Source organism: Pleurodeles waltl, chromosome 2_2 (genome assembly GCF_031143425.1).
Source record: "Pleurodeles waltl isolate 20211129_DDA chromosome 2_2, aPleWal1.hap1.20221129, whole genome shotgun sequence".
In the NCBI taxonomy this organism is placed as follows: domain Eukaryota; kingdom Metazoa; phylum Chordata; class Amphibia; order Caudata; family Salamandridae; genus Pleurodeles; species Pleurodeles waltl.
Genome location: NC_090439.1, coordinates 873,832,540 through 873,849,169, shown reverse-complemented (window position 1 = coordinate 873,849,169; position 16,630 = coordinate 873,832,540). Strand labels below are relative to the sequence as shown.

General features: G+C 44.9%; 1 protein-coding gene across 3 annotated transcripts in view; it reads right to left on the bottom strand.

Moving 5' to 3' along the window:
* Positions 1 to 16,630, bottom strand: part of VPS13B (vacuolar protein sorting 13 homolog B) — a 2,423,697-nt gene that overhangs the window by 1,709,515 nt on the left and 697,552 nt on the right. The gene's annotated exons all lie outside the window — the stretch shown is intronic.

The following is a 16,630-nucleotide window of genomic DNA, read 5'->3' as shown; positions in this document are numbered from 1 at the left end:
AGACTGTGTGTAAAAAAGACGTCTATTTGAGAAATGCCCTGTAATTCACATGCTAGTATGGGCACCCCCCCGGAATTCAGAGATGTGCAAATAACCACTGCTTCTCAACACCTTATCTTGTGGCCATTTTGGAAATACAAAGGTTTTCTTGACACCTATTTTTCACTTTTTATATTTCAGCAAATGAATTGCTGTATACCCGGGATAGAATAAAAACCCATTGCAAGGTGCAGCTCATTTATTGGCTCTGGGTGCCTAGGGTTGTTGATGAACCTACAAGCCCTGTATATCCCCGCAACCAGAAGAGTCCAGCTGACGTAACGGTATATTGCTTTAAAATATCCGACATCACAGGACAAAGTTACAGAGTAAAACGTGGAGAAAAATTGCAGTTTTTTTCACCTCAGCATTGGTTTCTCACCCATTTTGGTCACTAACTGGAAGGAGGCTGAAAGCACAAAAAATAGTAAAAATGGGGTATGTCCAAGTAAAATGTCAAAATTGTATTGAAAAATGGGGTTTTCTAATTCAAGTCTGCCTGTTCCTGAAAGCTGGGAAGATGGTGATCTTGCCACCGCAAACCCTTTGTTGATGCCATTTTCAGGGGAAAAAACACAAGCCGCCTTCTGCAGCCCCTTTTTCCCATTTCTTTTTAAAAAAACAAACTTTTCACTGTATTTTGGCTAATTTCTTGGTCTCCTTCAGGGGAACCCACAAAGTCTGTGTACCTCTAGAATCTCTGGGATGTTGGAAAAAAAAGGACGCAAATTTGGAGTGGGTAGCTTATGTGAACAAAAAGTTATGAGCGCCTAAGCACGAACTCCCCCAAATAGCCATAAAAAGGCTCGGCATAGGAGGGGAAAAGGCCTGGCAACGAAGGGGTTAACAGACTGTTCCACTTAGTACCCTAATACGTGAGCATTTAGTGGGGTGGGCAGGGCACACTGCTTTATTTTATAAAGAGAGGGACAAGGAGTAGTAATGTATTAATTGTCCATAATCCAACGGAAAGGTGCATCATATATTTCTTTTTATGGGTATTAAGGGTTAGTTTCTTACTATTAGAGGAAAATTGAAGTATAGTGCCCATTTGATACCATGATGAGTGGATTATGTTGCTAAAGGTAAAAGCACATTTTGGTGAGTTAAGGTAGAGATGATGGGTTCTTCTACCTTTGCATTTCCTATGGGAAGTTTGTTAATTTTACATTGTTGAGGCATTCCACGTTTGCCATCCCACAGGCTTAGAAGACTGTACCACTGCGAAGGCCCACTCACCACAGTGATCTACAATATTTTTTTGACCCACATAGTTTGGGTGGTGGATTCAGACCCAAAGTCTGGGGACACTTCAGGTCAGTGGTAGGGGATTATATGTCTAATCAGCTATAGATGTATTTGATGAATGAGATAATTTGAATATTTTTTATGTTATTCCTTTAGGTACTCTAAGGAAGCAATAAACCGCTAACAAGTGAAGAGAGTGGATTACAAGAAAGCAATAAAGTGGGGCACGTGGGTCCCAAAACAATTGTGAATGAGAAAGTTTACCAAAGGATGCTGGGAATGAATTAAATTCTCAGCAAGTGCCAAGTGATTTTGAAGGGTGCTCAGAGTATAAGTAATTCTCATCATTGTAAGTGGAATGATAGCTGAATATTATTTGGAAAGTGATAGGTGCCCATTACAGGTGAGAAGCGTGAATGGTGTATGTATACCATGGGATATTGAGAGGATGTGTAAGGTTTTGATTCCAATTTTAAAAGTGATAGTTACTATTAATGGATGTTTAAAAGTAGTTTGTAGTGCATTTGCTGCATGTTTTGTAATTAAGGATTTGTAATATATTTTTTATAGCTTTCACTTGGGAGAAGATATATATTTATTAGTCCTGGAGAAGGTGGCACATACATGTTGGTGCGAATGAAATATGTCAACGGAATTTGAAAACAACTTACAGTGCATGGATGATGTTTATATGTTATTGGATGTACACAGAGATCTACTTGACATAATAGTAGGAGTGTGTCTATTGTAAAAGACTAATGAGACCATCTTGAAAATTCTTCCTTTTGTATTGTATATGTTATGTTGGTGTATTTGTCTTTTTATATAATTAGATTTTTAAATTTATGATTTATACAAGATTATTATTAAAGCATTGTATATTTTCAAAACTCCTGTGGTATTGGGTTGCATTGATTACATTATGCTTAATGAGTAAGTGAGTGCTTGGAAGTTTACTTTTTGTTTTTTAACCAGGGGAAAGTTTGTGGTTTTTGGTTTGCAGAACCCTGTCCCCTTAATTGGAGGGGTATCTTTCATTGCTTTGGTCTATTTCTAGGTCCCGCCTGAGAAAGCACAAAAGCTGTCACATGCGATGATCTACTGTATGATTCAAAAACATAAATAAGTAACCTCTATAAAGCGGCTTGTCACTTTTTTTTTCTTCCTTGTCATTTGCGAATGGCCTTCAGAGCATGTGGACTTCACTTTTGTCTCTGCATGTTTTTTCATTCTCTAGAGCAGGGACCAAAGACTGATTGATTTTTTCATTAGTGTTATTCCGCACTGCTTGCACTTGGATATTGTATTTTTTATTTTTTTTGTGCTTTTGCTTGCAAGACAACTCGAAACCATCAAAGCTGAAGCATGCGCTTCCAGGTATTTCCAAGAGCTGAACACAAACAACTAGCAATACCAAAACGTTCTCAGTTGTGACCAGTGTCCAAGACATACATTTTGCCCACCTAATGCTTTAATTGATGACACATACTCCCTTAGTTTACGACTGTTGCCATACAGCATGTGTTTTCCTGAATTAATGTTTCCAGTTATATCACATTTACTTATTTGTTGGTTACTTTTTTATCATTTGGAAGCTATTTTATTCATCATCAAGCATGATGTTTTCAAAAGGTTTATCTTTCACTCTTAACTCCCTTTGCCTCGACTTACCCCTAAACCTTTTAAAACATGTGTACTTCCCTTTACCTCTATATCCACCCGTGAACCTTAAATTCATCTTTATGTCCCTTTACCTCTACCACCTCTAAACCCTATAATCACCCTTACATCTACCCACCACACGCCCTACAATCACCCGTACCTCAATTAACCTCTACCTACCCGAACCTTAAAATTATCCTTACCTCCCTTTACCTCTACTCATTCCTAAATACTAAAATCACCCTTAGCCCCATTATCTCTACCCACCCTCGAACCCTAAAAACAACCTTTACCTCTAAGAACCCTTAAATTACCGTTAGCTGTCTTTATCATACAAACGCCGAACCTTAAAATCACCCTTCCCTCCCTTTACCGTTATGCTCGCCCTGAAACCAAAAACCACCCTAACCTCTACCCACACCATAACCCTAAACTCAACCTTACATCCCTTTACCTCTGCCCATCCCTGAATCCTAAATTCACCCTTACCTCCCTTTATCGCTACCCAACCCTGCACCCTAAAATCGCCCTTACCTCCATTTATCACTACCCACTCCATAACCATAAAATCACTTTTACCTCTATTTCCTCTACCTATCTCTAATATCACCTTTACCTCCCTTTGCCTCGACCGATCCTTGAATCCTAAATTCATCCTTACATTCCCTTACCTGTACAAACCTCTGAATCTTATTTTCAAACTTAGCTTTCTTTACCTCTATCCACCCCTTAATTGTAAATTTACCCTTTCCTCCCTTTAGCTCTACCCACCCCTGAACCCCAAACGTACAGTTACATTCCTTTACCTACCCCTAATTTTTTTTTTTTTTTAATCTAAAAGTATTTTATTTTAAAAAAACGTACCTGCTTGGTAAAGCACTGCACGATTAAGGTAGAAATACTTACTTGTGTGGTACTTACCTGCATGGTAAAGACTGTGTGGTAAAGATCCTGCATGGTAAAGGCAGCATAGTACATGCTGTTTTCCCTCAGGCAAGAGTCATTCCTGCCTTCTCCTATATTTACCCTAATACCCCTAAATGATTTGGGGGCGCACTTTGGTTGTTTTATGCCTTTTGGTATGTTTGGTGGGCACCATCCCCTCACCTCTGACAGTTTGCCCCCTACTTCCCTGCCACTTCCTATTCATTATGTCTCACCACGCCCTGTTGCTGGCAAGACATTTTGTTTACTTACAGGGGACTTAGACCCATCCTTTGCTTATGATTGGTTGGCTTCTTCGTCACTCTCACTTCTTTGCTTCACTTTGGCCAGCAAGTGCCAGCTTTACTTCCTCTTCGTGTGTTTATCCATACATGGAGCATGGCTGTTTTGCTTGACCAGTGTACCTCCACTGCTTGTCGCTTTCAGGGGTATTTTTATTTAATTTTACTTGCATCCTTTTTTCCCCCACGCCCCACCACACTATTGCTGGTCCCATTCCACCACCCTCCTGCATTGTTGCTTGTCTGGTGCAGCCCGACTGCTTCCCAGTTGTTGGTTGCCCTCCCATTCTCATAGAAAAAAAGTGCCCAAGTGTCACATCAACAGGTTTCAAGATGCTACAAAAATCCAGACGATAGTTCTCTCTCTGCTCAGTACTCTCAGACTTTGGCTCACATTTCCTGTTCCCATAAAAACATTGATGCATAAGTGTGTATTTTAATTTACTGTTGGTTTATGTTTGTTGATAAGGTGTTATTGTGATTTGTTCCTGGAAACTTTTTTTTGTAAAAGAAGAATATAATCTCACATTAAGAACACAGATCACTGGCCCTTGTAGTCAGGGCACTGCCCATGATATAGCGCTTTCCCCCCTCACTTTTAGCCATGATCCACAGCAGCCACATTGCTATACAACATGGATGAAAGACATTGACAAAGCCTATAGCTATAGCATTGGAGAACTCTACTGGCTCTGCCAATGCTAGATATAGTAATCTTAACTGTATTAAAGCACTGGTAAGGTTATATCACTTTTAACACTAATGTCTTCAATGTAACAATTAAAGACCCACTTCACTAAATATTATTTCATGAGCAATTTTTTTCTGGGGCTAGAAATTCAAGAGCAAGTCACACCTAAAATAGAAGTAAAGCACAACTACTCACAGAAAATGCTTTGTGAATCTGTCCCTAATTGGCTAGAGTGTACAGGATGTTCATATCTATTCCATTTAACTGCTTTAATGTAAATTGGCATGTGAATCTGAAATACTTAAAGTTCCATCCCATTACCACACATTATCACTGATGTTGATTATTATTAATAACGTCTTAATCCAGCTATTACATTAATTGAAGTACGCATCTTGTTTAGGCAACATAAAACTGTACATTAAGAAAAACACTTATTTTAATATATTTCTTTTAATTACATATAATCACAACCTGTCATTGTAAAGTGTAACCCTGCTTAATCTTTTCCAACATGCCCTTTCTGAAATGCAACCTTCTCAGACTGCATTACAAATGAAGCGTTCCAAAACACTTAAGGGCTTAGCAGAGCTACGTCAAAAACTATAATCAAATAATGAAAAACAAAAAAATCATATTAATTCATTGGCAGTAATAATGTGCTGCGCCCAGGGTTGAATTAATGAAGGTGATATGTCCAGAGAGATGTGAAGGCTGAGACATTTTCAGCTTTATTGGTAATATAACATCTGCTCAGTTAACTAGCCTTCTCTTTGTGGTTATTGCATAAAACTGCTAAGGGATGTGGCTCTCAGCCAGGTGAAGCGATTTGAAACATGTGGGATGCTACATTAGTAGGATGATGGGCAGAATGTACTTTTTCAAACTGATGAGACAACTTCCTGTAAGAGAATGGTAGAACTAAATGCCAGTCTCTTCTAACAAGAGGAAAGGTTTGTACCAAGTTGCTCATCAATGAACGGGGTAACATGCTTGTGAGTGAGAGCAGGATAAGTTACTTACCTTCGGTTACGCCTTATCTGGTAGAGACAATATCTAGTTGCAGATTCCTTACCATAACAATTTCCCTCAGGCGTCAGTATAGATCTCGAGATTTTTCTCAAGCAGTGCTCCTGCACGCTGTTAGTTAGCATTGATCGGCTCCTCATCTGTCATTGGCATTGTGGTAACGGATATGATGTCGCAGGTCCTATATAGGAGCCACCGCGGCGCACTAACGTCAGTTTCTTTTCACGACTTTCCATGCCAGAAGCGCATAGACATGAAGAACGCTGACCACGGGTGGGTCAACACTATGGCCCTGAAAGGGAGTCACTGTCCCTAGAAATCAGTTCACAGAGCGGGGAGGGATGGGTGGGTTGGTAAGGAATCTGCCACTACATATTGTCTCTACTAGATAAAGCGTTACCGAAGGTAAGAAACTTGTCCATCTAATAGAGATATCTAGTTGCAGATTCCTTACCTTACAATAGATACCCAAGCAATATCATCAGTAGAGGTGGGTCTGCGAACTAAAAAGTCCTGCAGGACCGAACTGGAAAAGTGCTCATCTCGACAGACCTGACTGTTCAGGCAGTAGTGTCTGGTAAAAGAGTGCAGAGATACCCACGTTGCCGTCTGACATGTCATGGACTGGAACTCGGCACGCTAATGCAGCAATCGCAGCTTTAGCTCTCGTAGAATGAGCACGCAACCCTCAGGGGGTTGCTTCTTTGTCAGTGCTTTCCACATTTTAATGCCGAGTACGACCCATCTGGAGAAGGTTCTCTTCTGGTCATTTCTTTGCGCCCACATAATAAACAAAGAGCTGATCATCCACGTGGATCTCTTTGGTACCATCAAGGTAGAACACCAATGCTCTCTTTGGGTCCAAACGGTGGAGTCTCTCCTCTTCCTTACAAGGATGTGGGGGTGCGTAAAAAGTAGGCAAGGTGATGGATGGAAGGGCAAAACCACTTTTGGCAGAAAGGAGGCCCTGGTGCGGAACACTACTTTTGTCAGGATAGATGGAAAGGTGGAGCAGCTTCATTAACAATGCCTGCACCTCACTCACCTTGCGGGCAGTTGTAATGGCCACAAGGAAGGCGATTTTCAAAGTGAGAAGCCTGAAAGGACAATTGTGGAAAGGGTTGGAAGGAGTGCACAACAGAAATGTCAAAAAACTAAATTCAAATCCCACTGGGGCACAATGAATGGAGATGGAGGAAACATAGTAGTAAGACCTTTAAAGAACCTATTTACAATAGGAGACTTATACAGGGAAGGTTGATCAGGCAAAGCAAAAAAGCAGAAATGGCACATAGATAACCTTAGAGAGTGCCCATAGCATAGCCCTACTAGGCCAGAGAAAGGATAAACAATAGGACTTCAGAAATAGGAGCAGAACGGGGGTCAACAGACGTGTCTGTGCACCATGCCACAAATTATTTCCAACGACTGGTGTATATCGTTTTGGTGGAGGGACACCTGGCTGCCAAGATAATGTTACAGGCTTCGGACGGAATGTCGAAAGCTGTTAACTGTCAGCACTTAATCTCCATGCAAGAAGGCAGAGACTGGACAGGTTCGGTGGCGAACCCTCCCCTGCTGCTGAGACAGAAGATCCTCCTGAAGGGGCAGTCTGATAAGAGGATCTATGGCCATGCTCAGTAGCTCGGGATACCAGACTCTTTGTGCCTAGTCCAGAGCCACAAGGATTAATTGGACCCGGTTGTTCTTGATCTTCTTGAGAACTCTGAGCAGAAAGGCATAGAGGGGGTCTGAGTTCCACTCGAGATGAAAAGCATCACAAAGCGATTGATGCGTTGGAAACTCCAACACACAATACTGCCGATATTGCACATTCTCTGCGGAGGCAAACAGACCTAACCATGGCTCTCTCCACTGCTGAAAGAGACCTTGCGCCACCTTAGGATGGAGATGCCATGCATGATGAACTAAGCACTGACGGCTGAGTTTGTCCACTCTGGCGTTCAGAGAACCTGCCAGATGTTGAACCACCAGGAAAAAGCCACATCCAGAGGTGCAGAGCTGCCTGACAAACTGGTCCATGACCCCACCTCATACTGCTTGTTGCAGTACCACACGGCAGTGGTGTCGTCCATAAACACCTGTACTACCTTTCCCTTGAGAGGGGGAAGAAATACTTTTAGTGCTAGTCTGATGGCCCGGAACTCCAACAGGTTGATGTGGAGTCTGGACACCACCGGAGACCAGATGCCACTGATCTCCACCTCTCCCAGGTGGCCGCCACATCCCAGGAGTGACGCATCTGTCACTACCGTCAGGTCTGACTGAAGAAAGAAAAGGCATCTGCCTCTGGCCCAACTACAGTTCGTTAGCCAACACTGAAGATCTTGCGCAGATCCAATCGAGATCTGGACCATGTTGGAGAGAATCCCCTGATGCTGCGCCCATTGGAACTTCAGGTCCCACTGCAAAGTCTGCATGTGACATCTGGCATGTGTCACCAGCAGGAGGCCATGAAGTCTAGCAGCCTCAGAGTCATTTTCACTGAAATCCAGGACAGAGGCTGAAACATCTGTATCATATCCTGAACATCCTGGACTCGCCACTCGGGAAGATAAGCCCAAAACTGCACTATTTCCAGAACAGCTCAGATTAAAGGAAGTGTCTGAGTCTGAGAGGAAGTCAGGTGTGATTTTGGCACGTTTATAGTTAATCCCAGTGAATGCAGGGGGTCCACTGTAGTCTGGAGGTGGGAGATGACAGCTTGGGGGAAGCCCGCCTTCAACAGCCAGTCGTCAAGATGGGGGAAAGACTGAAACCCCTGATATGCATAGAGGAGCTGCGACCACTGTCATCACCCTGGTGAACACCTGAGGGGCACTGGTAAGGCAAAAGTGGAGCACGGTGAACTGAAAGCGCTCATGGCCTACAGTTAACCGCAAGTAACATCTGAGGGCAGGCCGGACGGGAACATGAAAGTAAGCATCCTGCAAGTTCAATGCCACCATCCAGTCTTCTGGGTCCAGAGCAGATAGACCCTCAGCCAAAGTGAGCATTCTGAACTTCTACTTTTTGAGAAAGAGATTGAGAGACCAAAGGTCTAGGATAGGGCGGAGGCCCTTCTTGTTTTTGGGCACCAGAAAATAGCTGGAATAACAACCACTACCTACTTCTGGCACAGGGACCCTCTCTATGGCTTCCTAGTGTTGAAGGGGAGGGAGTAGCCCCTTCAGAATATCTGTAAAACCCACTTGTCTGACGTGATGCACTGCCAGCAGAGCAAGTGATGGCACATCCCATCTCCTACTAGTCTCTGGTGGGGAAGTGTCAGACTAGGAAGTTTTGGAGGCAGTTGCAAAGGTGGGACCGTGGACTGGCCAAACTGCTAGCTCCTGATCCACGAGGACGGTGGATCCCATGTCCCTGGCCTTGCAGTGGCTGGGCAGCATGCGCGGCATGGTGCCTGGAGGGGAACGGATGTAGCTGGGTGCCCCTTCTGTAGTCACGAAAGGGGCGAAACGCAGACTGAGGTGGATGAGGGGCTGCCGTGAGGCCCAAGGAACTGTTTGTAGCAGGAGAATCCTTGAAACGCTCAAGCACTTAGTCTACTTTCTCTCCGAAGAGATGGGTGCCATCAAAGGGCATGTCCATGAGATTAGCTTGGACATCCCTCGAAAGGTCAGAAGTCCTCAACCAGGCGTGGTGCCTCAAGGCCACTGTCGAAGCAACGGCTCTGCCCAGTGAGTCAGTTGTGTCCAGTCTACATCAAATTGTGAACTTTTCTGCATCTCTCCCATTAGTAACTGCTTGGGAAAGTACAGCCTAGGTCTCCTCCGGGACCTGTTGCAGAACTTGTGCAACTGTATTCCACAGAGTGTGGGAAGACCGGTCCAAAAGGTCATGCAGTATACATTGACAACAATGCAGACTAACGGAAGAAAACATTGTCTTCCCAAGTGTGTCCAGCCTCTTGGATTCCCTATCCGGGGGTGCAGAAGGGAACGCATTGTGGGAAATGGAGGCTTGGATAATCAAACTTTCAGGGGTGGAGTGTTGCACCAGGAAACCTGGATCACTGGGTGCAGGTAATGGTGGCGGGCTATTGTCCTGTTCACAGGAGCCTCTGTGCTGGGATTGGACCAGGTACCCAGTAGGACATCCGTAAGGGATTCATTAAAGGGGAGCAGGGGTTCAGAGGATGAAGCCCCAGGTTTAAGCACCTCTGTCAGGAGGTTAGTCGTGAATGCCACCGAAGGCAGCTTATTGTCGAGGACCTCGGTTACTCTCCGCACCACCACTGAATATGAAGCTTCCGCCTCCGTAGCCACAGTAGATGAAGAGAGCATGCAGGTATCTGTGGAGGTATTGAGTCCACTGGCTTCACCCAGGTCCGTATGCCAGTCCATGGGGTCTTGGAGCAGGTATTCTAAAGGGTCCAGAGAACTCTCTTCCATTCCTCATCATAACTTAGCCCATAAGAATAAGGCTCAGGATCTGACATAGGAGCAAGGCCCCTGCTGGCACCGTACAACACCCATCTGGCTTTGTGTCGGAGTCGGAAATGAGACTGGGGGTGGCGCAGTCCAGGGCACAGGTGGCGCCGGAAGCATCAACGTCGGAACCGGTGCCGGGGAAAGTTAAAGTGGTAAGACTGGTGCCAGTTCGGACCCAGGAATGAATCCATGGGAGCCCCTCAGAGCAGAGGTTAAAGCCGCCAGTGCTGAACCCAAATGGGCTTCTACCAACTCCGCGGGCCCAAAGGCACGCCAGTGGAGTCTGACTGCCCAAAAAAGAGGCGCATGGCCTCGTAAAACTCTAACTTGGTGTTTTGCTTCACTAATGACCGAGCTGAAACACTCATGCACTGACAAAAATCTCTGGAATGCGCTGCTTAGTCTAAAGAAGACATTTATTAATTCACTTTGCAAGGTTTGTAAAGGGGATTAGCATGCTGAAAGTACATGTTTAAAAATGGTCACAGCAATTAAATAAAAACATGTATTAATGATTCTCCACTGCAATATACACAGCAAATATATGTCTCTACATTAGAATGCAAAGCAAATAATGCATTAAAAAAATGCATCACCATGAGGCAATGGTAAATCTGCTTCATCTCCCTCCTAATCAGCATCAGATTGTCAGATCCCAGAATCGATCGTGGAGAGAGAGATTAATTATCCACACAGGAAGGACGACACACCTCAGCGTCCTGAGCATGTCTGAGATCGGAGTCACTCCTCGGTCTATCTGGTCTCGGTCTCTTATACTTTAAACAAACAAGAGAGGAGAATTCTAGAAACTCCCCTCCCACTGCATAAGTTTATTATTCAAAAAATGCTGGTTACTTTAGGTCAGCTTTGAAAAGAACACGTTGGGAATTGGCCAAAATCCCAAGGTGCCCTCTATCAAAACAAAACCGTTCCCTACTGTCTTAGAACATTCTTATCAGCCTAAGCCTTTGGTGAGAAGAGAACATGCAAACACACAGAATAAAAACATCATATCATTACAGTTGGGCAGGGGTCACTCCGGCTCCCGGAAACTTGGGGAGATGCAAAGTTGTCCCAGACGCTGATGGAGGCCTCCATGAACGATGCTCACGCATCTCGTTGGCTGACGGACAAGATGAAATCAAAGAACGTTTAGCTTTCTTCGACTTCTTTTAGGCCTTGACTTACCTGTTCTGTGTCAATGGATTAGAGCTTCCACCAGTCTGACTGGATATTCTGACAGTGTGGTCTGAGATTGTAACTGACACCTCTTGCATGGTGCAGAGCTTATGTTTCAGAAACTCTGCTTTCATTCTTCACAGTCCACCAGAACCCGAGACTCTGTTCAGATTTAACCCAATGGAGATTACTTGAACTCTTCTGCTAATAAGGGTGAAGTCATTCAGTCAGTGTCCTATGAGCAAGCACTAGCTGGAGCACAAGGAAAAATAGAGTCAATTTATGTAGAAAGAGTTTGTTTTGTGTCCAAGCGATGGAATCTATCCTCCCCCTTAGAGGAATGCAGTGAAGCGCAAAAAAGTAGGCAGTGTGAGGTTCTGACCAAAATAAACAAGGGTGACCACCTTTGGCAGGAAAGAGGCATACATTCAAAGGACCAGGTTGTTGAAGGAAAAGCTGGTGTATGGCAGGAGAACTGACTGAGCTTGTAGCTGCCTAACCTCCCTGAGTAATGTAATAGTCACAACAAGCACCATCTTGATGGTCTAGAGCCACAGAAACCAGCTGTGTAAGAGCTCAAGAACAGTTGAGAAATGTGAGGTCCAGACTGAAATCCCATTGGAGCATCACAAAAGGGGGTAGGAGGTAACAAGCGTAAATCTTTCAGAAAATGAGTCACATCTGGTGACTTGAAGAGGAATGTTGGTCCGGCAACCACAGGAAAGCTAAAGTGGCTGACAAGTAACCCTTAACAGTACCCGGGGCAAAGCTTTGCCAGGCTGAAGCAAACAGAAGCACCTCTAACAGCGATGCAGAAAGCGGGTCTACATGATGTGAGGAACACAAAGCTACAAACTGATCTCAACTTCAAGCATATACAGTCTTAGTGAAGGGATGCTTAGCTGCCAAAATGACATCAAAGATCTTGGGAGGGAGAAGGAAAAGCTTCAACAGTCACTGCTCAATCTCCACGTATGAAGGTGGAGTGTGCAGGTTCAAGTGGATGGCCCTGCCTGATGTTGTGACTGGAGATCCTCCAGCAGGGGAATCATGACCGGAGGACTGATGCTCATGCTCAGGAGTTTGAAATACCATATTCTCGTTGCCCAATCCAGAGGCACAAGGATTACTTGGCCCAGGCAGTCCTCATCTTCTTGAGAACTCAGGACATGAGTGGTATCAGTGGAAAGGTGTATAGGAGTCCTGAATTCCATTCTAGGCAGAATGTGTCTCTGAGGGAGAGCTGCTTTGGAAACTCCAACCTACAAAACTGCTGATATTGTGCGCTCTTGGCAAAGACTAACAGATCAAGCCAAGGTTCTCCCCATTCTCGCACCACCTCCGGATGTAGTTGTCATTTGTGGTCTACAAGGCATTGACTGTTGAGTTTGTCTGCTCTGGTGTGCAGTGATCCAGCCATATGTTTCACAACCAGAAAGGTGACTTGGCGCTCCAGCCATATCCAGAGGCACAGAACCTCCTGGCACAGGGTCCACTATCCCACCCAGCTCGGTTTCTTGCAATAACACATGGTGATGGCGTTGTTCGTGAACACCTGAACTAGCCTGCCCTTGAGGGATGGGAGGAAAGCTTTCAGTACCAAGCAGATAGCTCTCAACTCCACAAGATTGACGTGGAGCTGAGCTTTACCAAAAACTATGATCTCCACCTCCCCCAGATAGCGGCCTCAGCCCACAAGTGATGAGTCAGTCATCACTGTGAGCTCTGGGAGGGGAAGGGAAAGGGGAATGCCTTGACCCAATTGCGGTCCTATAGCTACCACTGCTACCACCTTTGAAAGATGAACCAGGTCAAAGAGATCACCCGATGTTGTGCCCACTGGAACTTCACATACTACTGCAGAGCCCACATATGTCATCTGGCACGTTTCAGGTTGAGCCTCACCAAAATCCAGGATTCAGACTGAAACATCGGTATCATACCCCAAACATCCTGGACTCTCCGCTCCGGAGAATAGGTGCGGAAATTCACAGTATCCAGAATTGCCGTGATGAAAGGGAGCTTCTGAGAAGGAGTGAGGTGTGACTTCGGCATGCTGATAGAGAACCCAGGCAAGTGCAAAAGGTTTGTTGTATTTTGGAGGTGGGCGACAACTGCCTAGGCAGAGTCCACCTTCAGCAGCCAGTTGTCGAGATAGGGGAAGACTGGAACCTCCAACCCCAGAACCATTGCCATCACTTTCATTATCACCCCAGAGGCACTGGTGAGGCCTTAGGGAAGTACAGCGAACTGGAAATGCTCATAGCCCACCATGAACCACACAAAATGCCTGTCAGCCTGCAGGATGGAAATGTAGAAGTATGTATCCTGCAAGTCCAAAGCAACCACCCAGTGTCTAGAGCAGACAGAACCTGAGCATCTTGAAATTCTCTTTATGCAGAAAAGTATTGAGATGGTGCAGATCTTGAATGGGACGGATGACTTGGCTTTTTACAGCATCAGGAAGTAGTGGGAATAGCAATCACACCCTATCTCTTGTGCTAAAGCCCTCCCAAATACTCCCTTGGCCAAGAGAACCAAGAAGCACCCCAGTCAAGACGTTGGTAGTGACACTGACAACTGGCAGCTGTCGATTCAGGACCTTCCCTGCCATAAGTATCACAGTGGCACTTTCCTCCAAAACAGGTACCAGAGGGGAAAGCATGCCAGAGTCTGGAGTGGTGTCCAGGTCACTTGGGAGACCCAGCTTCTTGTCAGGGTCTCCATCAAATTGACTACACCGCTCTTCCAAATCGTCCCTCAGGGATAAAGGGACCGTCCAAAGGCAGCAAAACAAGAGCTTTGCATGGTGTTGATGGTGCCGGATTAGACATTGAGCGGTGTTGAGGTGGTGCCTACTTTAAGTTGGGAATGGGTCGGCACAAGAGGGACTGGACCAGGGTGGGTATAGCTGGAAACAGGGGTAAATCCAGAGGACCCGGCTGACGTTGGGGGTGAACCCACAGGCAATATCCCTGCTGAGACACCACGTGGCTCCACATGGCCCTAAGGCGCACCAGAGTGAGTCGTATGTGTGAAGATGGAGTGCATAGCACTGTAAAATCATTTTTGCTGGGTGGGTCGCTCTGGGGAACTCGGGTAGCACGTAGTGGATTTAGATGTTGGCCCAGCAGGTCGCGTGTGAGTGCAGTCAATGAAGCTCGACCTTTGGATGAGGAAGTCGAAGAATGCTTCAACGTCTTCCTGTGCTTTTTGGACTTAGCCGACTTGGAGTAAAAAGTCTTGGAGCAATTAAAAATAGGAAAATCAAAGGCCCTGGAACATTCTCAGAGGTAAGCTAGGACACCAAACCATTTCATTGAGCTGTTAGAAGCTACAGTTCACAATAACGCCATGCCTATGAACAATGTTATCCTATGAGAAAGGGATTTTCAGTTCTCAGCTATCTTTGGAACCCCTGTGCACCTCAAGTATTTTACTACTAAAGAGTTTACAAATCTTGATCAATATAGTATATGTATAAGGCAGAATGCTAAAACGTATTAAATCTATTTCGATAGGTTTATCATGGTCCTAGTAAACAGCACTCTTGGTGCAAAGGAAGACAACCAAGTTCATCTGAAACGAGATGCTGAGAATATGCCAAAAGGGCAGACAACCTTTAACAATGCCGAGAGGAAGGGCCTGGGATATAACAAACAAGACATCAGACAGCTTGGCCTGTGTAATGGGTCAGTTTTGTGAGTGCCACACTAAGCTACATGCTTGTCTGAGCATCTGGCATAGTTAGATTTTATAGAGGAGCACCATGCATCAAAGATGGCACTCACAACCTTAGAAGGAAGATCAAACAGTCAACTGCAACCACTCAATCTCTACGCAGGAAAGAGCAGGACCCGACCCTGCTGCTGTGACAGGACATCATTGTGAAGCAGATGCCTGATCGGAGGACAAATGCCCATGCCCAGAGGTTCTGGGTAACACAGTCTCCTTGCCCAGACATTCAAATATCTGCCAGGTGGCTTACGACCAGGGAAATGCTCAGACGTTCGAGTCAGCTCCAGAGCCAAAGTGCCTTATGGCACTGGACCCTGCCTTGCTTGTCGCAGTACCACATGGCAGTGAGGTTGCCCATAAGACCCTGAACCAGCCTTCCTTTGGTGGAAGGTAGGAAGGCTTTCAGTGCCAGGTGAATGGCCCGCAACTCCAACAGAATGACGTGGAGGTGGGTCTCCACTGGCGACCAGAGTACTCTGATCTACACCTCTCCCAGATAAGCTCCAGATAATAACAGTTGTGCATCTGTCACCACTCTCAGCTGTGGGAGGGGTAGGGAGAAGAGTCTGCCACCAGTACAATTTAAGTTGAATCACAACTGCAGGTCTTTTGCCGTGGCTTCAAAAATCTGGATGGAACTCAACCGGATCCTCTGATGCAAATCGTCCATAACCCTTCTTCAGTTTAGCCAAAAAAAGAAGGATGCAGGTTACTCCTGAATAGTGTGTAATGGTTTCAGGAAACAAAATGCTTACATGAAGCTGCCATCAATTTCTTACTATATAAATGTATTACATTTACTTTTTTATATTACTAGCTGCATTTCTCTTTTATCTATGGGCCTGACGTACAAAAATCCATTCACAAACGTGGAGGTGCAATTTACACACTTACAGCTTTGAGTATTGAGGTGGAATTTGCAATGTAACACAAATTGCACCTATGCAGGGGGGGGGGGAATATTCTGCCTACTGAACATTAACTAGGCAGGATGTAATTTGTGACCCCTCGTTAATGGCAGTGAACGCAAAAATGGTGGCCTACAAGGGACAGCAGGTCACCATCCTTGCATTTGCTTTCTCAAACGTAAAACATTAAAAAAATAATTGTCAGTGTTCAATAAAGCCACAGATACTACTTCTAAAATATGTTTCCCATATCGGAACCCACCGGGGGAGCAAGCAAGCTCCCCATGCAAATGCCTATTCCCTCGAGGCTACTAAACATGATTCTCAAAGAGGAAGCTTTGAGCTTTCGGTAACTTTTCAATGGGTTGCTAATGCGTTTGTGATTAAAAACAAGCAAACACTGAGACATATTGCAGTTAAGTGAAAATGCTCCTTTCATGCCCACCCTCTTAAATA